This window comes from Crocodylus porosus, unplaced genomic scaffold, assembly GCF_001723895.1.
Source record: "Crocodylus porosus isolate Cpor-Errol unplaced genomic scaffold, CroPor_comp1, whole genome shotgun sequence".
Classification (NCBI taxonomy): Eukaryota; Metazoa; Chordata; order Crocodylia; family Crocodylidae; genus Crocodylus; species Crocodylus porosus.
Window position 1 is genome coordinate 63,688,139 of NW_017728947.1, and position 27,094 is coordinate 63,715,232.

General features: G+C 42.8%; 1 long non-coding RNA gene across 1 annotated transcript in view; it reads left to right on the forward strand.

Moving 5' to 3' along the window:
* Positions 1 to 321: 321 nt before the first annotated feature.
* LOC109321562 overlaps positions 322 to 27,094 on the forward strand; it is a 225,314-nt gene continuing 198,541 nt past the window's right edge. The window contains exon 1 of the long non-coding RNA XR_002104085.1: positions 322 to 480. This is a non-coding gene — a long non-coding RNA (uncharacterized LOC109321562). The remainder of the gene's footprint in view (positions 481 to 27,094) is intronic.

Below are 27,094 nucleotides of genomic sequence, written 5' to 3' on the forward strand. Positions count from 1 at the left end.
TGCGGGTAAAGAAGACTTGCTAATGTGTTTGAGTCCAGTTCTATAATATCAGATGCAGATTGGAAGAGGACCTTTAAAATCAGACCCACGCAGATCTCTACTTTGGTTCCATGTTGGTGTGCAGTTTTAATCGTTTTCCTACACACCCTCAGTACGTCTGCATAAGACTTTATTTGGCAACAGTGGATTTCTCAAGTGTAGCAAGAAGTCCACTGAAAATCTTGCGTGAAAGGCAAAAAGCTCAACCTACATTTCTGCCTGAAAGGAACAGTTAAACATTTAGTACTAGATCAACAAACTGTAAACTAAGTGGGGCTTGTGCCTAGCTAACAAGCATATGCAGAAGCAGAAATTTAAGGTATTAATGGAAGACCTTGGGGTCACAAACTGAGGTGTCCATGAAATTTAGGTGCCTCCATCTGAACGTGGAATTTCAAAATATGCTAGCAACAACCATTATCATTCTTGATCTACTGATTTGTAAGTGTTCAGACCCTTTTTGAATCTTACTAAGTTCTTAGTTTCATCAGTTTCCTATAGGAAATAAATACTTTCCTTTGAGGATAAAAGGGCTATTTTAAAAGAGATTTAGTAAGAACTATTTAGTGCTACTAAACATTAATTGGTTAAGAGCAAGGTTAACAAAGGGTGATTATTCCCCTATCTTTTTTTTTTTTTTTTTTTAAACATGAAGGTATTTTCAAAAAGTAACTTGAAAAAAAAATTGCAATATTGTCAATACTATCATAAAATGGCTTGATTTGAGTTTTGGCCAAAGGTAGGTTCTTACTTTTTTTAGGACTGCCAAACAATTAAAAAAAATTAATCACAGTCAATCATGAGATTAAGAACTAGGTGTGCTTAACTGCAATATTCATTATGCAGGTAAACAATTATAGAATCCTATTTTTACAGCACAGAATGCAAACTGTGTAGTACTCACAGACCCCTGGCCCTGCCAGTGCCCCTCATTTCTAACCCCCAGTCCCTTACCACCCCAGGCTCTGCCAGTGCCCCTCACTCCCAACCCACAGTCCCCAATTCATAACCCCTATTCCTGTTGCTGCCCCTCACTCCTGACTTGCAGCCCCCTGGTACTGCCAGTGCCCCACAGTCCTGACCCACAGTCCCTTGCTCCCCAAAACTATGTTGGTGCCCCTCAGTCCCAACCCATAGTCTCCCAATCCCTGCTGCTGCCCCTCACCCCAAAATTTAGCCCACACAGAGCTCCCAGAGCTGAGCTGGCATGGGGACATTGGTGCTGCAGCCGGTGAGGGGGACTTTGGCTAAGGGAGGGAAGGAAGGAAGGAAGGGAGAGCAGGCCAGGGCATGGCACTTACCCCAGGCAGCTGCAGCAGTGGAACACAGGTGGTGGGGAAGCCTGGTGAGGGCAGGTGGTAGTGTCAGCCTGAAGCTGTTGCTGGGTGCAGGGGAAAAGTGGCCCTTCCCCCTTATTGTTACTGGGCCCTTCCTGCTGCAGCCACCCAGAGCCCATGCCAAGGCTGCCCTGTGGCTCCTCTGCACCACCAGCACTACCTTGCTGGGTGGCCCAGAGGCAGCAGTGATGGACATGCACTGCAGGACAGCCCAGGCGCAGGCTCCAAAACCACATGTGATTAACACGTTGAAAAAATTAATGTGCGAATTGGTATTTGCATTAATCATGTACGCTAACAGAGATTAATTGGCAGCCCTTCTTTTTTTTTTCCCCTAAATTAATAGCCAGTATTGGTCCACTAAGGTCCCTCTTTCCTACTTATGGCAGAATAACATCTTTGCAGTTGATTTATGAAGCACACAATCTTTCCATTTATTCAAAGTGATTTTTTAAACCTTTTTTTATCTTTTTCAATTTTAGAGATTTATCTATATTAAAAAACCTTGTATTAATATAGCCTTTGGATTAATCTAGAGCTGCAGAAGGCTATGTCATACTTAAAGGTTTGTCTATAACCCCAAACAATACAATTGGTTCAATAAAATATATCACTTAGAAAAACCCTTGCCTGTTCTCAACCTTTGATATTCTTTTTACATTTATTTGAAAAAGAATAGAAAAAAAAATTGATGAGATAGATTTGTATTTCTGAGTTAAAATTTGTGCAAATCATCATTTATCTTACTAGGCAAACACTGTGCGTAAGTGCAACAATAAAGTGAGAGGGTGTCAAAGTCAGTCTCAGAACAACATAAGGACTGAATTACCATACTTTTAACTTGAAAGAGTTTGTGTATTACCATTGGCTAAGACTAGCTTTGGTTTTAGTTGGTTTGGTTTTAGCTTTGGTTTTAGTTGGTTTACTATAGGAAGCTTAAAATATTTTATACCATCAGTTCTATTTGAGAGGAACCACTAACTTGATAATAATAGATACTGGGGATAAAAGTGAAGTAGCATCTGACTGTGTTTGTATATATGTGCATATTAATGCACTGCAGGTCGGAGAAGCCCTGGCTGGCAGGAGACCCCAGGGGTAAGCCTGCCAGGCCAGAGCTGCTTTACACAGCTTAACATGCTGTGGACGGACTGGCTGGGGCACCAGGGTGCTTCACTGTCTGGCTAGCCAGCAAGCATCTCCTTCATGAAGCACCCTCATGCTCTAGCCAGATGGGGCAGCATCTACATGTGCAACTGCTGAGGAGTTTCTTACTCCTGCTGTGGAGTAAGTTAGTTTACTCCAGCCTAATAGGGATACACATATAGACACAAGAGGTTTAATGCACAGCTAATTAGTAGGGGTGTGCAAAGTGGGCCCTATTCAATTTGGATTTGGCCCAAATTGGGGACAGTGATTTGATTCGTTGATTCAGATCACTGTCCCTGATACGATTTGGCTGAATTCGAATCTGAAGATTCAATGCTGATTCAGAGATTCAGTGATTCGGCCATAGATGCAGCATTAAATGTTTTTTCTACATACCTCGAGGTACCAGGTATGGCTCATGAACACTGCACTGCTGGGGTGCATGGAGCATCCCACAGAAGCATGGAGGGATCCTCCATGTGCTCGGCAGTGAACCCAGAGGTGGACCAGAAGTGCTTCTGGTCCACTTCTGGATCCACTCCTGAGTGTTCTGGGAAGCCCCCCGTGCTTCAGTGAGATGCTCCATGTGCCCCAGCATTGCAGCATTCATGAGCAAGCCGCCTGCTACCTAGAGGTATGTATAAAAAAGTTTTAAAGCTGTGTCTATGTCCAAATTGTCAAATCTTTCCGAATCTCTCCAAATCAATTTGGAGGGTTCTGATTCAATTTGGAGAGATTAAAGGTCCATTGATTCAATTCAGAGATTCAGCCACCAGATGAGGCTGAATCTCTGCCAAATTGAATCGGGGCCGAAGCTTCCCATAGCCCTACATATTAGTCTACTGTGCAGTAAACATCTCTTGTAGACTTGCCAACTATCTGTCAATTTACATCATCTGCTTCAATTTGCTGCATGTAAATTTTTGTTGAAATTAACTTGTAGTCTTTTTGGCCCCCTCTACAAATTACAGCTATTACTCAATTATCTGGTTAACTGGGCAGTTGAGACCAGCTACAGGCATAGTACCTATCACACCATAACAAGTTTCAACCAGTTACAACATTAGACTTAAAAAATGTGTACTAATTTTATAGTTGGTGGCATTCCAGCTTTAAGTTGCACATTTCAGCATGCGACGTGCATCGCAGAGACCAACTGGCGGCTTTGGGAATGGTGTCTCAAGGCAGGCTTTGGCTTCCTTGACAATGACCCACACATCATGACAAGAGACGTGCTTGGCTGGGATGGGCTCCACCTTTCCCCTAAAGGCAAGCGTGTATTTTCTTCTAGGTTGGTGGATCTCCTCCAGCGGGCTTTCAACTAGGCTCGTTGGGGGAAGGGGAAGACGAGGGTGGAGGAAGCCTTGGACTGCCAAACAAAGCAACACCCACAAGTACAGCCCAGCCTAGACCAATGAGAGGAACATATACACAGATAAGCAACAGGGGCCAGGGTAATGCTGGAAGTAGGGGGCCAGTATACACATCCACAGGAGGCCACAAATGCCTCTACAGAAACGATCATAGTATGGGAAACAAGCAAGAGGAAATTACCCTCCTGCTAGCTGACAGCAACCCAGATACAGTGGGGCTCACTGAAATGTGGTGGGACCCAACGCATGACTGGGCAGTGAATATCAAGGGCTATAGGCTGTACAGGAGGGATAGGACAGGGAGGAAAGGTGAGGCGTGGCATTCTACATTAAGGAGGAATACGCATCCTCGTCAATTAGCAAAGAATCAGAGGAGGGGCACTCTGAAGTGCTCTGGGTTAGAATACAAGGCAGTTGAGGGGAAAGAGATTTAATGGTGTGGGTCTACTACAGATCACCCAACCAAGGGGAAGAGCTAGACCAGGAATTCTTAAGTCAGCTCACAGAGGTAGTTAGGTCAAAGGATGTAGTCATCATGTGTGACCTGAACTTTCCAGACATCTGCTGGGAAGAGAAGTCAGCCAGGTCTGACTGCTCACGCAGGTTCAAAATGCAGGACCTCCATCTAACCCAGGAGGTGCACAGCCCCACCAGGGGAGATGCGCCTGGTGCTGGCCATGGGTGACGACCTGGTGAAGGGGCTGCGGGTGCTCAACCACCTGGGCGACAGTGATCATCACCTGCTGGAATTCACCATCCAGCGCAAGGTGGCAAAGACCTACAGCAAGGCAGCAGCCCTAGATTTCAGGAGGGCAGACTTCAATGAGCTAAGGAGAATAGTCGGGGAAAGCACTGATGTCCCAGAGGGGAGGGGAGCCAGGTGTCCAAGAAGACTGGTTGCTCCTTAAGGAGATGATCCTCCAAGCCTAAAGGGTTCCCAACACAGATTAAAGGGGGCAGGAGGGCGCAAAAGCCACCATGGAGGGAGGAAGGAGGACCTGGGAAACTATAGGTCAGTTAGTCTTACCTCAATCCTGGCTAAGTTTTTGAGAGACTTATTCCATGAGGGGCCAGCAAGGGAGATTATGCTTAGAGGCAACCAACATGGGTTCATTAGCGGCAGGTCCTGACAGACCAACCTGGTGGTCTTCTATGACCAGGTCACCAAATCCTTAGATGCAGGGGTAGCAGTAGACATAGTCTTCCTGGACTTTCAGGAGACCTTCGACACTGTCTCTCACCCCGTTCTCATCAAGAAATTGGGGGACTGTGGTGTCGACACCCACACAGTCAAATGGGTCGCCAACTGGCTAGAGGGTCGCACCCAGAGACTGGTAGTGGATGGGTCATTTTTGACTTGGCGGGATGTGGGAGGTGGGGTTCCGCTGGGCTTGGTCCTCGGGCCCGCACTGTTCAACATCTTCATCAGCGATTTGGACGAGGGGATAAATAGCACCCTGTTCAAATTTGCTGAGGACACTAAGATGTGGGGGAATGTGGGCACGCTAGAAGGGAGGAATAGGCTGCAACCAGACCTAGATAGGTTACAGGGGTGGGTGGATGAGAATAGGATGGGATTCAACACTGAGAAGTGCAAGGTCATGCACCTGGGGAGTAACAATCAGCACCATACCTAAACACTGCGGAACTCCCTTCTCATCAGTGCAGAGGCAGGAAAGGATCTTGGAGTCACCATTGATGCCAAGATGAACATGGGCCAGCAGTGTGGGGGTGCAGTCAGAAAGGCCAACCGCACCTTGTCATGCATCCACAGATGCATCTCAGGCAGGTCCAAGGAGGTGATCCTCCCCCTCTATGCGGCACTCGTAAGGCTTCAGCTGGAGTACTGAGTCCAGTTCTGGGCGCCGCATTTCAAGAGGGATGTGGACAACATGGAGAAGGTCCAGAGGAGGGCCAGTCTCATGATCAGGGGACAGCAGGTCAGGCCCTACAAGGAGAGGCAAAGGGACCTGAACCTGTTCAGCCTCCACAAGAGAAGGCTGCGGGGGGATCTAGTGTCCTGTTACAAACTAGTCAGAGGGGACCAGCAGGCATTGGGGGAGTCCCTGTTCCCTCGAGCACTACCAGGAATGACAAGAAATAACGGTCAGAAGCTGGCAGAGGGTAGATTAAGATTAGACATCAGGAGGCGCTACTTCACTGTCAGGGCGGCTAGGATCTGGAACCAACTTCCAAGAGAAGTGGTGTTGGCTCCTACCCTGGGGGTCTTTAAGAGGAGGCTGAACTCCTTGCTGGGGTTGTTTGACCCCAGTACTCTTTCCTGCCATGGCAGGGGGTCGGACTCGAGGTCCCTTCTGACCCTAGAAACTACGAAACTATGTATCATGGCCTGCTTCTGGAGCTGGGAGTCACAGCCCCCATCGACTGACAGGGCTCCCACCTGCAGGGATACACCATACACAGCTGGGGCTCCTGCAGCTGAAGGAACTCTCAGCCTTGTGCCCCAGGGCTGCCAGGACCCAGAGTCCTGCAGCTGTGTATGCAGGATCCCAGTGCTGTTAGGACCCAACATCTGCATGTATGAGATTCTGGATCCTGGCAGCTGTGGGGTGCTGCTGTGATCTCCCAGCCCTGGGGTTGCATGGGCACCCCAATGGTTATGGGCCTTCTCAGATAAAGAAGCTCCCAGCTGTAGGATCTTGATTCTTCGTGGTGCAGGGGAAGCCTGGGATTGTGGTCCCCCAACAATAATGCATGATGGGATCTAATGCATGATCCCACAATCGTACCTCCTGCCTACATTAGACCCCATTGTGCCTTTACCTGTATGTGTGGAGGGGCTGTTTATCATCATACTCAAAGCACCTCAGCAACCACAGAGTGTAAAATAAACCTGAACAGCAGATTATCACAGACAGACAGGATTTTTGACATTCAATATTGTTAGTTAGAGGAGGGCCCCTACAGACCCCTACATTTATCCTGCAGTTATCACTCAATACATTGTGACATGCCATGCCTTCAAGCAATTTGTCATGTGATAAAAATTGTGAACTAGATACAAAAATTTTACTTATTAATGTAAAACATCTTTAGGGCTGAATGAGTGGCATATTAGTTTAAAGGGCTTATGGGAACCCAGAATTTAAAAAATCTGTTTGTGGTATCCTTTGTGCTGATTCCAGGCATTATGGCAAAAGTAGTATTTTATTTTGATACATACTTTGAAATATACTGTAGCTTTTTTGAGTATAGGGCAGTAAAATCATTAAAAAAATAGCAGCAATGCATGTCTTCCAGGCTTCCCCTTGCCTTTCTTGGAACAAGTTTTGCTAACTTTGGGGTTTAGCTAGCAGTAAAATTCTCCAACATAGGGACAACCTGAAAAAGGGAACACACAACTATTAGCCTGAATCTTATTGTCCTATCCAACCCCCTCCCTCTCACAGCCCATTGCCACAGTGTGGAGTTCCCCGGCAAAAACGGCCAGAGTGGTGAGGCCCCAAGAGGCAGACCTACCAGTGATTGGGGCCTTGATGTAGGCACAACTGGGACACCTGAGGGCTGTACTTACCTGCAGGGCTGGAAGCCACCTGGATGGCAGAATTATGGGTACCATTTCCACCCCAATTCATCAGTTCCTGCCAGCTGTGGATTGGCCATTCACCGGGGTGAATGCCAGCATGCAGGAGAGCCCCAACAGGGTCGAAGTGAGTAGGGCACAAGCCTGCTTACCAGACTGGAGGCTCAGAGGAGTCTCAAGGGTTCTAGCTCTGTAAGAGAGAGAGAGAGAGAGCAGCTTGATATGGAGAGGCCCCAAAGAGTGTTGTTTCATTTGGAGGAATACGAGAGCAGCAACCTTGAATCTTTTCCCTCTCTGGGGTGTCTGAGGGCACCAGCACCCTGGTGCCAGGCAAAAAAGAGGAAGAGAGTGAATTACTTTTGAGTTTAGTGTTTTGCCTGAGCTAAGACCAGACTGGGCTGGCCCACTGGATGGGAGTACCCAGAACTGTGTGGGAAGGGGCTGAAGCATTAAGCCTTGGACTTGGAATAGGCTGGGCGCCATCCTGGTAACTAGCAATGATGGTGGGAAAACCCTGTGAGTAGCAAAAGTGCTTGCTAGAAGCTGATAAGGCAAAGGGAGAGGACCCTGGGTGCCGGCCATTCATCTGCAGCACAACCTGCTTACCAGCTGGGGCCCAGAGACATTTATTTATTGATTGATTTATACTGGATTCAGGTAGGCTTTTAGCCTGCTGCTTTTGTCAGTTGTGACTAACTGCAGCAAGGTAAAATGGTGGCTGTCTGCACTACTTTCCCACTGATGGACTCTGGCTTGACTATGCTGTAAGACCTGGTTGGCATATGGATGGGGTGTGAAGGGAGGAGGAGACCCGAGGACCAGTAACTCATGGCACTCATGAGAGTAACCACAAACAACCAAGGATCCTCCCTCTTTTCTTAAAAAAAAAAAAATCAAGATGTGGCAGGTGAGTTGGAGCGTGCGCCCTATGAGTGAGAGTGAAACTCAAACTGTCTGGCCCCAGCAGCTGGCACTTAAGAGGCAGAAGATCCTGGTCCCAGTGACAGAACCAAGTCGGGCATTGCCTTCCACACCGATCATCAAGCTATTATTGGTGCAAGGGTCATATACAAGTGGAAAGTAAGTTGGAAAACATCTCAGCATCTCCGAGTTCAAAACTGAGGGAAACAAGCCATATTTTATCATTGCTGGCATGAAGAATAGAATTGGGACAGTAATTGCTTGCATTATTTTCTAACATTTGATATTTCCTCATGGACAGGAGAGTTATCATTGCTTGGCTACTTGGCAAACATCCAAGGGAATAGAAACAGGACAAGAGAAAAACACATTTAATTACCTCATGGCTGCAACCTAGCAGAAGGAGAAGGAGACTACAGCAAAAGGGGCAAGTTTCTTTCATTATATGAAGAGAGAGAAAGGAGGAGAGGGAACAGTCTGAGAGGCTATCAAGAGATTGCATTAACAAAGGAAAGGATACCTAACTGTAGCTGCAACAAATGACACAAAGACGCACATACCTACTGTAGAACATTGTAGTGCTTTCTTCCAATATCCAAGCCTACTTAAGTCCTTCAGCTTATTGTAAAAAACTGCATCATTATAGCATCCCTTTGATTTCCTAAATAAAAGGTGTAGTCCCACCCCTTCCCATACTACAACCCCATATAAGAGCATCAGAAAAAAGGGGACTATTTGAACTCCTATGACTGTGAACAGCAGGTTCTTCCCTTACCACAGCATTCCCAAATATACAGGCAGTAATTATGAGCTCCCCAAACTTCACACATTTGTGACACCAACAGGAGAAATGTGCAAGTGTAGCCCCTTAATACTGTAGGAGGGAACTTTTCAAAATGAGTCCATCTTGGAAAGGTCACCAAGACCCTCTTGAGCATACCCAGTAGGGTCTGCTCAACGTTGGTGCCTGGTGGCCATATTGGGCAGGCCACTGAGGTCAAGGAGAGTAAAAACTATCCTAGTAGCCAAGCTGGAGCATGTATTAGAGTTGGGGCCCAGAGGTGAGTTTTCTGTGAAAAAGCTCTGTGAATAGGGGCAGGTTCTGGTTGTCTGAAACGGACTGTCCGTTGAAAAAGAAAAAAAAGAAACAAAGAAAAACAATATTGATCAGGGTTGGGTGAGCTCTGGCTTTTTCTGGCAGTGAGGTATTAAATCCGTCCAGTCTCTCAGAAACTGAAATAAATTTAATAACTTTTCTCTCAGCCAGAGAATCACATATCCTGGAAAAAGAAATAAACTGAAACTGAAAGCAGCTCTCAGGAGTTTGAATAGCTTCAGGAAGAGAGCAGTGGATCCTGCATAAGCTGCTGTTGCAGGTACAAATGCCAATATCTGAGCATTATGGCCTGAAATAGAACTCTGGCTTCCATCATGAGCTAGGACTCCTTTTATGCTGCTGCAATCTGGTAGTACTTTTTTGAAAAGTTAAACCAGACGTTCTCAAAATGTGGCCTGTGAGCCTCTTCGAGGAAGCCAGCTACCCAAGGCTGCCCCTTTCAAATGGCCCATGAGGGATGAATTTTTGAGACCCCCTGCTTAAGAGCAACACTCCTGGAGAGTGCCAGTGCTTTAGTGGAGAAATCCCCTCACTGCCCAAGTTGTCAGGTGCTCTTACAGGGAACCCAGCCAAGACGAACCACTGAGTCAGCCAAACCTGCCAAAGGCTCTAACCATCAACCTCAGCCCAGTCACAAGCAACTTGCTCTGGTGAGAAGGGGATGGTTGCAGCAGTAAGTTTTGCTCCTTCCAAATAGGTCAGTAGAGGGTTGTGTGGCCTATTTGGAAGCATACTTTCTTCAAGTGTTCCTGTGCGAGTGGCTCTCCTGGGTTTTGTCATTAGAGAAAAATGTGTGTTATTATTGTGCACTCTGCTACTATCCTACTGGGTCTCCTGGGGATTACAATTATGGGAGCTTCTTGTCTAGATGAATGCTAGTAAAAGCCCTCTGCCCACATACAATTTGTTCTGAGATGAAAGAGATGAATTTGCTTACAGGTCCCCAGAAGAATCACTGGCATTCTGCTTTCACTCATCCACCCACCCCAATGCCCAGTGGAGTTGAACTGAAAGAGGCAATGATGGAAATTTTAAGGAAAAAAAATCTGCTGCTGACATCTTTTCTCTTGAACCCATGGCATCTTTGCTCTGAGACCAAAAGAAAACCCACAAACAAACCAACCCCCCCCACCCCAAAATGAATTACTGCATGGTCAGAATGCAAAAACATGCATACAACCCATTTAAAAAACAATTTGTCAAATAAAACTCATGTATCTTCTTGTTTTTAAGTGACATCAGTGAACCTGAATATTAAATATTAATCTATTTTTTGCCTGGCAATGCATTTTAAACTTAACACATTATGTATGAACATTCTGGGTTTTCCATATCAAATAGCTGCGAGTGCTCAGTAGTTTTTATTTATATTTTCCATAGACTGCATTGCCCTATGCATCAAATACGTAATGCACTTATTTTAGCCACTGAAACACTTAAAGAATTCTTTAAATCATTTTTTAAAAATGTTGACATGCCAATTTTATTTCAAGTAACTGCCAGACAGCATGGCCATAGGCCAACTATTTATTTTAAAACATTGGTCTAGTTTCAGCAATCTTTCCTCAAACCTTTGAGCATTCACACAAAGAATCAGTCCCATGGAATTCAATAGGATTCTGCATTTGTGCAGAGTTGCACAAATAAGACCCACTGTTTTTTTCTTAGGGCCACATGTCATTGTATTAACGCTGAAAAGTAATTTCATCATTTTGAATTACTCTGTCAGGAATTTCTCAGTATGAGTAAAAACAGAAGTTACAGCAATTTAGTTTTCACTCACTGTGAAATAAGAGCAGGAACAGGAATAGTTACCATGGAGCTGACACAGTTAGTTCCCACCTCCTTTTAATTCACTGTAACTTTTTAGTTGGCTTATACCCTCAGTCTTTTACTTATAGTACAAACTTGCTTAATGGACATAAAAAATGCACAGTGCATTCCTTTTATCCAGATTGCAAATACAACAAAAAAAGAGGAGTCTTTTACATTATGTCTTCACTACAGCTGCTTGTATTTTACAGTGAGACAGTTACTTTAAATTCTCTCTCAGGGGACAAAATCCTAACATAGACAGGCACTATTTATTTTTCCTCAGTAAACCTAGTCAAGGTAAAACTCACATATGTGGGATAGTATTGGTTTCAGTGACCTACATGCAGGAGAAGAAAAAAAAATACATGCTTTGTTCTTTCTTGAATTACAGCAAGATAGTTATTATATGGTAAAAATGTACCTTGTCTAGAAGCAGCAAGAGCCCTGGTTGCAGCCTTGGGGGTTGTGCAAAAATAGCTGCACTGTCACACTGCCACTGTTAACAGCCTGAGAGTTGGTGCTGTCCCATGCATTGTGGCTGGCCAGGTCATGAAGATGCCCTGATATGCCCAAGCTAGTACTATATCTGTGCTATGAGTGCAACAGTTCAGCGGAGATTCATTCAGTGGAACCTTAGATTTTTCTCCCCCTTTTCAGAAAGCCTATCAAGTAAACTTAGAGGGACTCATATCACAATCCATTAGCTCACCCATCTGGAAGAGGGGTTAATGATATCTATCTCTTCTGTAAATTTCTTTCAAAGGCTGCTATCAAATAATGATGTAAAACCCAAGTCCTATATCATTATTATACGGAAACATGACTATATGGAATGATCTGCTTTTAGCTTGCCAGAGCTCACCAACAAGTTATCCAAGATCAACCACTAGCCTTTTCATGAGAGAAATTGGTTTCACAATCTGTATAGAGCTTCTTTAGGCCTTTGAAGTAAGAAACCAAGCTCTGAATTTGAGTTGAAATCTACAATGCAGTAAACCTAGTTTGATTTATAACAATTTTTGTAATTACTATTTCTACTGAGTTACAAGAGTGAATTAACTACCTAGTATTTCTGCCACAAAAATGTCAGACTTAAGAAAAGGTCATTATAGTTAAACTATAGTCAGAGAAAAATTGTGTCATACTGAAACTGTAAAACCTCATTGGGTCAGGATAAAGTGAAGGATCAGTTTTCAGAAATATATCATAGATTGCAGCTCTTGATCCCATTGAAATCAATAGAAGCTTTGTTAATGAATTTAGTAGGCATAGGGGTGGGTCCACTGTGAGTAACAAGGGGGAAGCACACATTCTCAGAACAGCTGAGAATAATTTTCAGAATCTTTTTCTGTTGGAAAAATAATGTTATGCCAAAAAACTATCACCTTCTAAGAATCTTTGATATTTGCAAAAAATACGTTATGAATTAGCTTATTAGAACCACAGGGTCTTCACCATTGTCCATCATCTATAATTCCTGTAATTACTGATTTCATCTTCAAACGAAGCACATCAAACAGTGATCAAAATCTCCTTATGCTGCAATTAAGCAAATGGTTCCTTCAGAAAACTATTGCAAATGTGAGTTTGGGATAATTTTAGATGAAGCATGAATATTTGAAAAAAGATTGCTGCTATGCCAGACATGGATGTCCAGATCGAGGGCCATTCAGGGACTGAGGAACTAACTCAAGTCAGGATGGGTGATTAGAATCCAGGGGACCAACCAGGTTAGGGGCCTATGAGGACAATCACAGATTGGAGTCTAAAAGTATGCTGAGTCAAGAGCATTAGAGTAGATGGAGAGAGATGTTACCAATGAACCAACTCAGGAAGCCAAAGATGAAGCCTAGCGCAGAACAGTTAGTTAGGTAAAGATCCCTGTTACCAAAATGTTTTTTTCTTTCTGGTCCAGGGTTTATATGTTGGAAATGGAGGGTCAGCTGACCCCAGGTAGAAACTCTGATGACAGGGAGTAGCTAGATGGATCAGCATGAGGGTCAGGGAAGGGTGGGATTTAGCCATAGGGTGGTTGACTGAGGCCCCAGGTTCAAGACCGTAGCCTGACAAATCCCTAAAAATAGATCAGAACAAGCAAAGGCTAACACAGAGAGAACAACCTTTGTTCCTCTCCAGCGGTTTTTCTTTGTCTTGTTCTTCCCATGTTTCCTCTTCCTCCTTGGCTGGAACAGTGAATTTTCCCTCCTTTTCCAAACTACTGAAGATCATCAGCTGTCATAGATACAGTTTCTGAATGATGAGATTGCCATGTTGTAAAATAAGATATGTACAGATCTCCATCCAAATCTCCTCATGCTGAGGAAAGATGATCTCCTTACTTGGTCTTCATCCTTCTTTGAGCCCCATCAGAGAAATGCTGGAGAGAATGGGACCTACAGGATATTTGAACAGTGAACTCAGTTGGACAAGCTGGGACACCCTTTAACTCTAGCTGCTCATCTCACAAATCAAAACCACATACGAAGTGCAAAACAGCATTGCTTCTATTCCCCACACCTGGCTGCAAAGTATAAAGCATGCCATGGATGTAGAATTAGATCTTAAACCTATATTAAATATAGCAGTAAAGTCTGACATGTGATGAATGAACACCACTGCCACATTTACCACATATATTTTGCTATTCTGGCATATTTTAAAATGCCTGCCTTTTTAAAAAGGAAGTGGTGTTCAAATTTAATATCTACAAATTAGCATAGAAAGGACTGGTTATCTTGTGCCTTGGAATGGGGGGAGCTCACAAGAACTCTAATTACTAATTAAAAACATGATCATGATTATTAACTAGACAACTGCTAAGTGATGGACTGATTGATTGATTGCCTACCGATGATGATTTTACAGGCCAAGTCTAGTGCTTCCTTGAAGACAACCATAGAAAATTCATGCTTGCATCAGACAATGTTTGGTCTCCTAACTGCCCGTTGTAAAACTTAGTTATCCTAACAAGACTTCTGTAAGTTTGTAGTGGAAAGAAAAATGCAGACTCACAAGCAGAAAATTACAAACCTGCTGAGTTGACTGAAAATGTCTTTATAGTCTCCATATTTTACATTTCCTATTGTCTAGCTCCTGGTGAAAACTGTTTCTCATATCTTAGAGGGCTAGAAGTTTGCACAATTTTAATTTGTACTCCATGTAATAAGTTTTAAACACACACTCAGATATGAAAATACTTTAAGGAAACAAAACTAAGTATGAAATTATGCAATCCAATTTAAAACAGGGTATATACAGCCATTTGGGGAGGTTAGATTGAGTTTAAAATGGCCAGCTTATCTAAGGTAAATCAGGATGGGGGATTAGTGGGGTCTGTTTGGGGGGAGGTTGGTGAGGTTTGAGAGGGTTTGTCAGTAAATCGGAGGGGGAGGGGTGGCAGTCTAGAGTTGCTAGTAGCTCCATGGGGGGTGTTGATGGGATGGGGAGACTTTTTCTCTCCCATGACTAGGGGCTATTTTTACCCCTCTGACCTTCCCCACCCCCAGACAAACAACCTCCTACCTGGTGAACCCTTCATCCTGCATGTCCCTCTAACCACCCTGACTTACTTCTTCAGCTCCTGGCACCAGCAAACACTGGTAAAACTAGCACTGGGAGTGGCTTGCAGGTTTGGGGGGGTTGGTGGGCTTGAGGTGGGGGGGGCTGGCTGGTCCACAAAAGGGAAGTTTCCATTTTGGGGTGGGGCAAGAGGTTGGGGGCTAAAAATATCCTGGTGCTAGGATGGGGGGTGGAGGGGCTCACTTAGGAAAACTGCATCCCCAGGGGTCGTTCTGGCAACTGTACAGAAGGTCAGTTAGATTGGTCTCACTGGACCCGATCTAAGTTAGACTGCCGCTGAGGTAGAATTGAATTAGACTGAGTCAGCCCTTTTTAGATTGATCTAACCATCCTGAACTTCTGTACAGTTTGAGCTTAGATTGACCTAACTAGCAATCCAAGTGAAAGTTCCGCACCTGGGTGAACTAAATTATATCAAGTGTTCATTTTTAACATGATCTAATCTCCCCAAATGTCTGTACCTAGCCACATTGGGCAAAGTGGCATACGCATATTTAAGGGTACTCCTATACCACCACACCCAAGTTCCTGCAAATCTGTTAAAGTATCTAGTTTTGAAATGTGCCATCATTTTAAGATCTAGTGAAAAAAAATGGTATTGAGGGAATGGACCCATTCATCTTTTCCATAAGTAGCTTTTCAGGATGCAGGATAGAACAGGATCACACTTATTCCACCTAAATGGTTAAGTACCATTTAGATGGAATAGTACCTGGCTCACTTAATTGAAAATATTGTGAAATATATGTATGATATGTCATTTAAATAAGCCAGACAACTTCAATTTTCCCTTAGTAAAATAACTGTTTTCAAATGAGTTATTCTTGATTTATACCACTGTGAGTAACAGCAGAATCAGATTCCTAAACCAAGATCCACTAAGCATATAATATAGTGAGGGAGGCAAATAGCTGATTCTGTTTTGTTTCTAAGACAAGACTAAGATATGTGCATATAGAGGAATTGCAGAATAGTGTCCTTGGTGCAAACTTCTCTTGTGTCTCTTCCATTGTGTCTAACATACAGTATTTAGGGAAGTTATTTTCTTGCTGTCAGTAGACACCTAGGCACATTGAGGGGGGGAATTTTGCACTATGGGTTTCTGCTGGAAATCTTTGGGCTTATCTTGTGATTCATGTGCATGTGTTTCTATACCTAACAGTGCTAATTTTGTGTGGTATCTTGCAACACCCTTAAAGAGATCTCATGGACCCTGGTTGAGAATTGCTGGCACAAGCCATCGGGCAGTAGAAGGTATGGTACTGACTCTGGTTATTTGTACTTTGAGGACCAAATCCTGCTAGTCTTATGCATGAATTTGACTTTAATGGTATGCTTTGTGTGAATAGGACAAACAACATTTACCCATTGGAATACATTTGCAATATGGAGGTAGGAAACTATATCTAGTTACTGATAATATGGACCATTCTCTTCTGTAAAATTCCTATTCTTGATTCATTTGAGCTCTTTGGAGCTCAGTAACAATTTCTGAAAAGGTTTTGGCATTAGGTATTTAAGTGATTGAAAATGCAAGCTTTACTGAATGCATCTACACTGAGCCAAAAGGACAGTAATTTTTAACTAAGTTTACATGAAAAAATCCTCTGCAACTGACTTGAGGCTCCTATGTGGTTAATGAATAAATACATAACCCTTGTGAAATGAGGTTCCTATTCTACCTTAAATGCACAGTACAGGAGCAAAGTATAGTTGCAATCTAGGCAAAAAATATTAACAAGGCTGTGAATCAAGAAGATCTGTCATTTACTACAGACTGGGTAGCAGTAACAACCACTTTTTAAAGGAGTTATTTCTTATCAGTAGAAATAAAAATTGGGCATACAATAAAAAGGGAACATTGCTACTCAGGTCAACAATTGGTACCTATTTGTCAATTGTTTAATAAAATAAAATTGAGTGTTATTGTGTGGGTGTAATCAATATTAAATTTTATAATTAAAAAATGTTGCCCAAATTAAAAAAAAAATCCTTTTTTTTTTTTTTTTTTTAAAGTGACTTGTTACATCTTTTGCATTTCCCACTTTTTGTTAAATCCAAAAGTTGTTGTTGAAAGTAGTGTTTAGGTACTGGTACATCTGGGGCCTTGTTTTTTTTTTTTACATACTATAAAATTGCATTTTTAAATTGTGAGAATTTCCCTTTGTACTGCAGAGGTAACTGTCATTTTGATTTTAAATGGTGCCTGCTACAGCAGAAGACAGGGTGCTCTATTTTTGTATCATCTATCCATATTTGGGGTTTTTTTTCCTGATTTGTTGTTTTCTTAATGGGGAACAAAAGGCACTGAGATGGAAAGAACATAACTGTTCTTTGTATAAGGGATAACCTGACAGGAGATCATTTGTTTTTCTCCTCCAGTGATTTGTAATGGAATATCTCGCTGCAACTAATGAATGGAATAATTTTTTTCTCTGAGCTTTTAAATATTGTTTATTTTTCAAAGAAACAACATGCTGACTTCTCTCAGCTCCCTTTAGAGCTATTGAGAGTTCAGGGCGCTCAGGACCTACCGAGAATAATAGCATCTCAGAAAAACAGGTACAATAAGACCACTGACAAATTGCATCTGGTGCCTATGATGCCCCAGAGCCCTCCTTAGCCCTTGTCGCTTCTTCTTTCTTTGGGCAATCTCCCCTTCACTTTCCTGCCACGCCCTGATGTAATTACTCTTTTAGGAAAAGGGAAGGCTGCCTTAGAGCACCCCAAGTGAGATTTCATCCTTATGATCCCAGGTCTCATTGCTCATCACCTTAAGGGTTAATTACATGGCCTCATCTTTCCAGATCTATGTTCTTAGCAGTCTGGGCAGCTTGCTCTTAAGTTATCATTTGCAGTTTTGTATCTTCTATTCCAAACCTCTCTTGGTTGCTTACTTTCTAGTAGCTGGTACTAGCTCAGCTGCCTGTGACAGACTTCAGCCCTCTAATGAGACTTTCTCACTCTTAAAGTAACAGGGACATTTGATCCCTTTTACATAGACAAAGTAGGAAGTGTCTCACTGTTATATCAGTTGCCATTTATCTAGTTCACCTTCTCTTCCTGGAACTCTTTTCAGTTTCTTCATGCAAGGTACTTCTTGAATCATATCAGCCAACTCAGCACCCTTGGATGCAATGCATTTGGCCCCATGGACTTATACATGTCCAGCTTTTTAAAAAAGTTACTAACTTGTTCTTTCACCACTGAGGGCTGATCTTTCACAACTGTACATCCTACAATCATTTTTACTACGCCCTTCTTTACTAAGCCCTTTTAGCCCCCTTTACTGTGTTTATGCTCACACTAAGATGGGGTCTGATATCAACTGTATTTAATACTCTGATAGAAATAACTGTCATAGCAATGACTACCTGCTCAAAATTAGTGAGCCGAGGACATTAAACTTGGATGGCAAAATTAGGATCCTGAAGGGCCCAAACTTTGTACCATTATTGCTACTTGGAGGATTTCAAAAAGAAACCCCCCCTCAAAGACTTATTCTACAAGTATCTACCCAATACCTAAGACTATGAGTTTAAGGATGGGTGTGAGTCTGATCTGGATTCATCCTTAACTGTACCACCAACTCTTTCTGGCCCCTCCAAGGCTCAGGCCTCTGCCCTCTGCTCCTCCTGGATTCTGGCCTAATTACCTCCAACAGTTTCTGTCCTTCCTAGGCTATGTGCTCCCTAGCCCTGCTTGCTCTTGTTTCTTGTTGGCTGTGGGTCCCTGAGCTTGGCTCTTGCTCTTTATGGGCTGTTGGTCCCTGAGCCTGCCTACTCATCTCTCTACAGCTGCGGCTCAGCTTCTTGGCCTTGGCCTCAGGCCCTCAGGCCCTGACCCCACTCTTGGGCCAGTTGAAATCTCCACTGCCCATACAGTCTCAATCTCTAACCCACTGGTCTTGTCTACCCCAGTTCAGGTGCTGGTAAGGACTCCTATCCTGTTTTTTTCATTAGTTGTCCCAAGAATTTAGTTGTTCCATTCATCCATTAGCTTCCGTAAAAAGGGGCTACTAGTTAGCCAGGCAGGCCTTGACCACAGTAATCAGATGGTCAAATAGACAGTTGTTAAGTAAGGCGCCTTGCTGCAGCTCCTCTGCTCAGAAGCTCTTTTCTCCATGGCTTCCAGGTCAGACTGTTTGCCTAGCTCAGGCCCTGGGCTTATATCCTGCAAGCCCAGCCCCTTTTTATGTCACATGGTTCCCTTGATTGCCCTCTACCTCACTTGCACCTTGCTTCCTCTGCAGCCTGCCTTCCCTTAAAGTAGCAGGAGCACCAAGCTTCATGCTGCAGTGCCCCACTCCATCCTGCTTATCATAGGGCAGCCTCTGTCTGGCTTGATCTTTAGACTTTGTCCCCGAGTAGGAAGTCTATCCCTCCACTTAACTTCAGTTAAGCCTCTGTGTGTTTTTTCTCTTTCTCCCTGATCCTAGCCCTTGGCACCAGCACTTTGTGCTCCTGGACCCCTATTCATAATTATGCTAACTAAAAACATACAGTGCCTCACCAGCACCTCAACTGTGACAGCACCGTCCCTTTTAACCACCCACTTCCATGGATGTAAAACAGTCAACACAAACTCTTAACTAAACAATTAATAAAACTTAAACCCCAACCTAGGACTTTGCACCAATCTAGGACTTTGCACCATGACAACTCCTATCTCACTCGCAACCCTCTCCTTCCAAATCTCCGGGGTGCCTTCTATTGCCTATGGGGGGCAGCCTCCACCTAGCAACCTCAGTCCTAAGAGCTTCTCTTCCTATAGAGCTAAGAGCCAGACTGACTTCTCTGGCTCAGGAGTTGGGCTTACTTCTTCCTTGACTTACTTCTGGTCACCTGATCTCTGATTCTCAGAACCAGCCACCAGGGTTCTTCCTTTCCCCCTAATAAGCCTTTTCCCTTCTGCTGCCTATGCTACTGCTTTGTGTTCTCTACTTTACTACTCCATAGGTTTCATAGCTGTTAGGGCTGGAAGGGACCTCGAAGATCACCAAGTCCAGCCCTCTGCCCCAGGGGCAGGAAGTCAGCTAGGGTTAAAGGATCCCAGCAAGATAAGCATCTAAGCATTTCTTGAATGGGTCTAGAGTAGGTGCCTGCACCACTTCTGGAGGGAGTCTATTCTAGGTCTCGTCTGGGGGATGAGATTGTTTAAGGTACAAAGGCCTGAGCCCAAGAGGGGACTGAGATGGTTAAAGGCACCAGGGCTGGAAGCCTTAACAGTGGAAGACTGTTCCAGGTTTAGAGGCCTGTATTGATTAGAGTTGACACTGTGGCTGAAGGCCCATGGATGGGAGATTCACTGGATAGGACAATGGGGCCCAACGATTGGTAACATGTGAAGGCTTGGGCATGTCTAAAAGGAAAGATGAGGAGCTGCAGGTTTATTTTACAAATCATTTACTGGGTGCACCTACACAAGATGCTTTACTGCACATTAAACTAATCTAGTGCACAGTAAAGCATAACCATCTACATGTGTGCAGCATTTACTGCTCAATAGACTAGTTTAATGCACCAGTTTCTAGTAATTGTAGATACATGAACTAAAAATTGGTGTATTAAATTAATGTACCAAAGTGCATGTGTAGACACTTATTGGGAGAAAATTGCAAATTGTTCCTGGTCAGCCTAGGCAGCAGGAGGCCACAGAGGGCAGGGAGAGCTTTCCCTGTTGCCAGGCATCTGCTTGCAAGCCACATGGTGATCAGGACTCTTCTCATTTTCCACAGGGCAAGGACAGTTGTCCCAGCTGCTGAGCAGCTGCCTCCCAGGCACACGGGGATTGGGATCTCCAGGAAAGTCCTCCCTGTCCCATGGAGATCAAGATAGGAACCAATGTCCATGTGGCTGGGAGGCAAGTGCCTGGCAGCTGGGACAGCTCTGGTAGCTAGAGCAGCTCTCCTCTGCCCAATGGAGTTTGGGAGCCACATCCATGACCCCTGCCAGCCCAGGGTTGGCACTTGGGGGAGCCTGGAGTCCCCCTGGCTGCTGGGACAGAGCAGGATAGTATCAGCCCTAGACTTAATTGCTCCCATAAGGAGCAAATTTGCTCCCAACAGGCACACATTCAGATGCATGTGAGGGTGCATCTGCACAGAAAATTCAGGCACATTAATTTCATGTGTAGATGCACCCACTTTGTACTTTTTTTGTATCTTGTTTTGATCATCTCGTGACTTTTTATTGTTTTTATTGTGTGCTTTGCCTTTTCATCATTTCCTTCACTCTTGTTTTATGGCATTAGCAACTGTCTTCTAGACTATTGATTTACTTTATTGAAATATATATAGCAATTCCAAATGAAAATCTATAGCCCTAGAGCATTACTAGAAATTACTAGGGCTCTTCTTATCAAGATTAGGTCAGATCAGATGGGTTAGTGATCATGTAAGAGGGTAAACAAAATATTTTTTCTTAATACATTCCAATAAGATTAAGTCAGTACTATCTTATGAAAAATTACACTGCCTTACATTGCAGTAAAAACACTGAAATCTCTATATTGCTCAAACTTTTTCTAAAACTGAAGGAACACCAATATACATAAGAACCCCATTGAAATAAACAACTTTTTCTCCACTGAAATTGTAACATTTCTTAGCAATCTGACTTTCATGAAACACAGTTAAATAGAATCTTATACTTTAGTCCATATTGTTTGACTAGCTGAACAGAAATGATATCTTTTGCCAAGTTGTTAAGTGTACCTCTTCATCTACTGGATGCCTCTTCTCAACCAAATTCATTCCATTATCATGCATTCATTTAATTACGTCCTGCTGTATTCCATTATTAGCTCTTCTGTTCAGTAGCTTAAAAAACCACAGTGATGCAATCAGCTTAACTATTTATTTCTGGTCTCTTAATCAAGGTTGACTTCCTGGGTTAGGAGTACTATATATTTAGTTTTTAAAAGTTATTAGGAAACTACATTACTTTGTAACATAATTAAAATCCCAATTTTATTTAAGCCAATGGTATTGTTTCTTGTATAGGGGCAGGGAGGAAGAGTAAGTTAAGATTTTGGGAAAAACAAAATAAAACAAACATTTGAAGATCCTCAGAGGACATGGAGGTAAAGCATGATAAAAACACCTAGGCAAAGACAATGGGCCATATTCTCAAGTTAATTGGCCCTGGAATTGTGAGAGCACAAAGATGGCTTAAAGTAGCTCATGTTGCCCAAAGGATCCAGGCTGAAAGACAAACATTAGGACCAGATTCAGAAGGTTATTTAGGTGCTTAACTCCTGAATAGCCACACAATTTATCATTCAAGCTAAGGTGCCTCTAAATACCTCTGTGAAGCTTGTCTGCAGTCTCCTGATTGAAGAAGCAAGGAGGGTCAGTAGAATTTATTCATTTGCCTTATAAAAAGTTCACAGCTTTGTCGTGTCCGAGGACCGGTGTATCCTTGACCTGCTAGTCTGGGTCGGCACGACTGGCTGGACGCAGGTACGATACGGTGGTCATACAGGTGGAAAAGTGAGAGGAGTCAGGTGGTTTAAATGCGTTTTGGTTAAAGATTTATTATTACTTACACTACAGAAGATTTGCAGCGTAGGAAGGAAGTCGTGGTTACACAGTGAGAAAGAGGAAGTTCAGTTCAGCTTGCAGATACTTTTCTGTTGCAGAGATTATAAATTGCTTGGTGCAGATTTTCAGCAAAGCATACAGGTAACTTCGGTTCAAAGACGTTCGTGAGCTCTTGGTGAGAACGGACGAGTTGACAAAATCGAATACAACACCTGAAAATTTTTGCCGCAGGTGGGGAGGGGTCAGCGACTGGCCAGATCACTGACTATGTCTCCTGGGCGTGCATGAAGGTCTTCCCAGAAGGCGGAAATCTTTCCAAAATTATAGGTTTTCAGGTAGCCAATCACAACACACCAGGCTTGAATAATTACAGGACTACCAATTATGACTGTGAGCAGACTTTGTGTGTTCTTAGGTTTCATGCGAGATTGACTGCGCATGTGTTTTACATTTAAGCTGGGGGGGGAGGGGTCTGGATACGGAACTATAATGATGAAATATGTTATGTTAACTTTTTGACCTTTTTGCCATTGGCATCTGAAATCAAAGATTTTTCTTTGACAAGCTTAGAGCAAAGATCACAATTCACGGAGATGCATCTTGCAAAATGTTTGAAGAATCTCTAGGTTAACAAGCTTCAAAATTATCATTAAGCAAGCTCAGAGTATTTGTATACTTTCTCGGGTTCTGTCTTTTAAACAATCTCCAGACTCAGCTGAGGCCAGAAGATCACATGAGTACAAAGTAATTTCACAGCCCTGCCAAATCCCTAAATTCCTAGAAAACACATTGAGGTGCCAGCAGGACTGATGATGGGTATCAAGATAGAGCCTAACATATCTATATGAAAAGTAATGATTTCTATTTTCATTTCCAAGATACCACACCTTTATAGTTTTCTATATGTATAATCTATTATGTTATGATATGTTATATAATTGTATATATGAGGAGAAAGAATGAAAATAATATTATCAGGAGATGATACTATCCATTATTACCAGTAACTTGTTCTCAGGGCAGTATGATTTAATGAGTATGTTCAGTGCTTGGAACTTGCAATCATGACCTGGCTCTGCCGATATATGGTGTGCGTAGTAAAAATGAGTTTATATTATTTTTGTAGTCTCATGAAGATTCTGTTCATTATATAAAACAGAGGCAGTCAGCTATGTTAGTCTGAAGTTAGTCAGAAGGCAGGGTAAATATGGACCTTTATAGTTTAACTAAACAAGATCTATCTATCACATTTTTGTGAACCCAAGTTCACTTCACTAGATGCTGTGAAAGGACAGGAAGAAATCAAAGTATATGAAGGATAGAAAAATTAGAACAAAAAAGGCAAGGGTGGGCTGGAGATGAGGGGAGAGTGGGGAGGAGGACAGTGCTAGGAGAGAAAAGCAAATGAGCAGTAAGCCCATAGAAACAAAGCAGGTCACAAAAGAAATCTGTGGTGTTTTCCAAATAGGTATTAGCTCCAGTGGTATACTAGAATAGGATAGAGTAAACATAGCCAGAAACTCCCTCTGTGATGGTAATGATACCAGAGAAAATGAGGCCTTCTGGGTTGCCAGGTTGGTGGATCTTGGATAATTGGTTCTGGGGAGGTGGAACCAGTAATCCTCTCCTGTGTTTCTAGAGGTAGCCTTTTAAAGAGTTTTTTAATTCATTCTGGTATTGTGCCATGGTGTCATTTGTCAGGAGTTAGTAAAACTCTGTTGGAAAGTTGTCATTCAGCTTCCTGTATGTACTCTGTTTTGTCCATGGTAATAGTGACATCCCCTTATCTTGTGTATCCTAATTTCTCTGTATTTCTTATACTCTTCTGTCTGCATATCCTTTCATAGGAACTGATGATTTGAACTTGGGTGCATGAAAATTTGTGCTCTCTCTCTATAAATATCTTATTTTGTTAGTCTATAAAGGTACATGCCTTCTTCATTTAAAAACTGTTGAAAAATAAAGAAAGTCAGGAGAAGAGAAGACCTAAAAGAATGCTCTGTATTCTTACAAACAAACCTCATAAGTAGGTGCTAAAGGATTTCAGTCCATTAAAGTTTAAAGAGAAGGTCAAGTGACTTAATCATTGTCTATAATTACCTATAGAAATAGAAGATGTCTGATATAAGAAAACTCCTTATTGTAGTAGGCAATACAAGGTAGAACGGATGGAAGTTGAATTCAGCAAACTTCAAAATGGAAACAAGAAGTACATTTTTAACAGAAGGTAACCAATCATCGGAACATATTGCAAAGAGATATGGTAATTTCTCTCTGTCTGACACTCTTTAGATCAAGATATCATGTCTTGCTAAAGGATATGCTCCAAGTCAACCAAAAATTATTGGGCTACATCTAGGAGTTCCTGTGCAATATTCTATGGAGTCCATTAGGTCAGAAGGTCTGACTGTCCATAATCCTTACAATTTCTTTTGGCTTAAAAACTATTAAATGAATGAATCTTGCCATCTAAGGTAAGGCAAAAACAAAAATGGTCAACAGTGCCTTTTGAAGATTAAAGGGAAGGACATATAGAAAGCAATGTGATTAAAAAAGTTGGGGAAGTAATATACGTATTTCGAGAGATGCTAAACAAGGGAGTAAGGGAACAAAAAGAATTCCTTGAAAAAGGATATCATACAATTAAAATTATCTACTTAGTGAAGGTAATTAAAAGAATGGAGCAAAACAAGAGGTGTGCTAGGATGTAGTTAGACTATGAGGAGTAAAATTATTATCTTTAATCTTATTTTGAAAGAACTAGTGAATCCATAAATGTAATGGAAGATGAAGAGGGTACAGGCTACATCTATATGAGTGGTAGACTGCACAGTTGTTACCAGGCAGTCATTTACTACTTGCTTAACCAAGTATTAAATGTACTGTAACTGGTGTTACTGAGCAGTGCTGTCCCAACATGCTTATTTTTAGATGCTACTGTGCAGGAGCTTGTTATTTCTGCGGAGTAGCATCTCCATCACAGTTCATGCCTGGAGATGCTACATCACTGTAGCAACAACCTGTGGTGCAGTAGCAACAAGCTAATGTGCCGCAGTTCGTTGCTATGATGATGTAGTGTCTACAGCTTGTTGCTACTGCGCTGTAGCATCTCATGTAGATGCACCCTCAGCATAGGAAAAAGTGACAGACTTTGGACTAATCTTCTTTGACAAGAAAGATATGTAAGTTAGCTGCTATCTTACTGTAAAAAGGCTAGGAGGTATAAGGCACTTCAGTCTCCCCATGAGGTAAACCAGGTGAAATGAAACCTAGAGGAAGATATACCAAACTCACCTAAGTACCTTGGGATTCCTTACCATGAGATACCTGAGGATTTTAGAGTGATATAACTATCTGGCATTTATTATCTGAGCATAACATCTACCCTTTTCTAAGCATATGATGTTGCATTAAGATAATATAGGCTATAAGAAAGGTGAAATTTTGACTATTGTTGATATGAACCACTGACAGATAAAGCCCAGCACATGTTTTTAAATCTCATACCTTTTTTTCATGAGACAGGATCAGGAAAACTAGACTGAGGTCTCTTTTATTACAGTATATATTCTTAGGGCCTTGTTAAACCTTATGCTGTAAGCCAACCAAGTGTTAATCAGCTTGGTGTTGTTTCGCTTAGTGAAGCAATCACACGATAAGAAGAAAAACCTGCTTTGACTGTCTGTCACCTGCACAGCTGCGACTTGCCACTAGAGGCTTGGTGAGTAGGGGCAGGACTAGGAGCAGAGAGTAGGCTGACCAGTATGTCAGTTTCAGCCCTGGTGTTGCTGAAATTGACACAGTGGCTCTGCACTGAAAGCAGAGCCACCAGGCTTAAGCCTTGACAGCTCTGTTCTCAGCACAGAGCCACTGTCAGTTTCAGTGAGACTAGAGAGCTCCAGGGCTGCAACCCAGAGCTGAGGTGGCACTTGCCCCCTGGCCACTGTCAGCAGAAGCAGCAGTCCAGGTGGCAGCAGGAGGTACCCTGGCCTCTAGGTGCTTTGGGGGAAAAAGGATTGGGTGCCTCAGAGCATTCTGGGATACTGGAGGACTCCAACTTGGGTGGAATAGCTGTGGGAAGTAGGCACCTGGTAATGGAACAGGAACAAAATTAGGCAGATTGGAAATAATTCTGTCCTGAAGTGGTGTAACTCTAAGCTGAATAAGAGTGCTTTGAGCCACTTAAAAGTTGTTATTGTGCAGCCAGTCTACTAGGGGTTAAGAGCTCCAGAAGCTGCCTAAATTTACTAGATGCATCTACACAAGACACTACTGCGCTGTGGTTATTGCACATTGATTTAGTACTTTTGACTACTAAATAAATGGGCAGTAAGCAAAGTAGCACTGGGGAATGCCTTTTTAGTGACGCTAATGTTCAGTATCCTAATAATACTGCACAATAGCAGATTAGCTGTTGGTGCTGTGACGTACTACTGTGCAGTAGGGCTGTGCGAAGCTTCGGTAGCTGATTTGATTCAGAGGAGATTCAGCCCAATTCGGCAGCCAAATTTCCAAATCCAGATTGAATCAGGAGACCCATTAAATCTCTCTGAATCAAATTGGAAGCCTCTGAATTAATTCAGAGACATTTGGAGAGATTCAGAGATTTGGCCGTAGACTGTACAGGCAGGCACTAGGCAGTGCCAGCGGGATCAGCTGGGTGAGCAGCCAGACAAG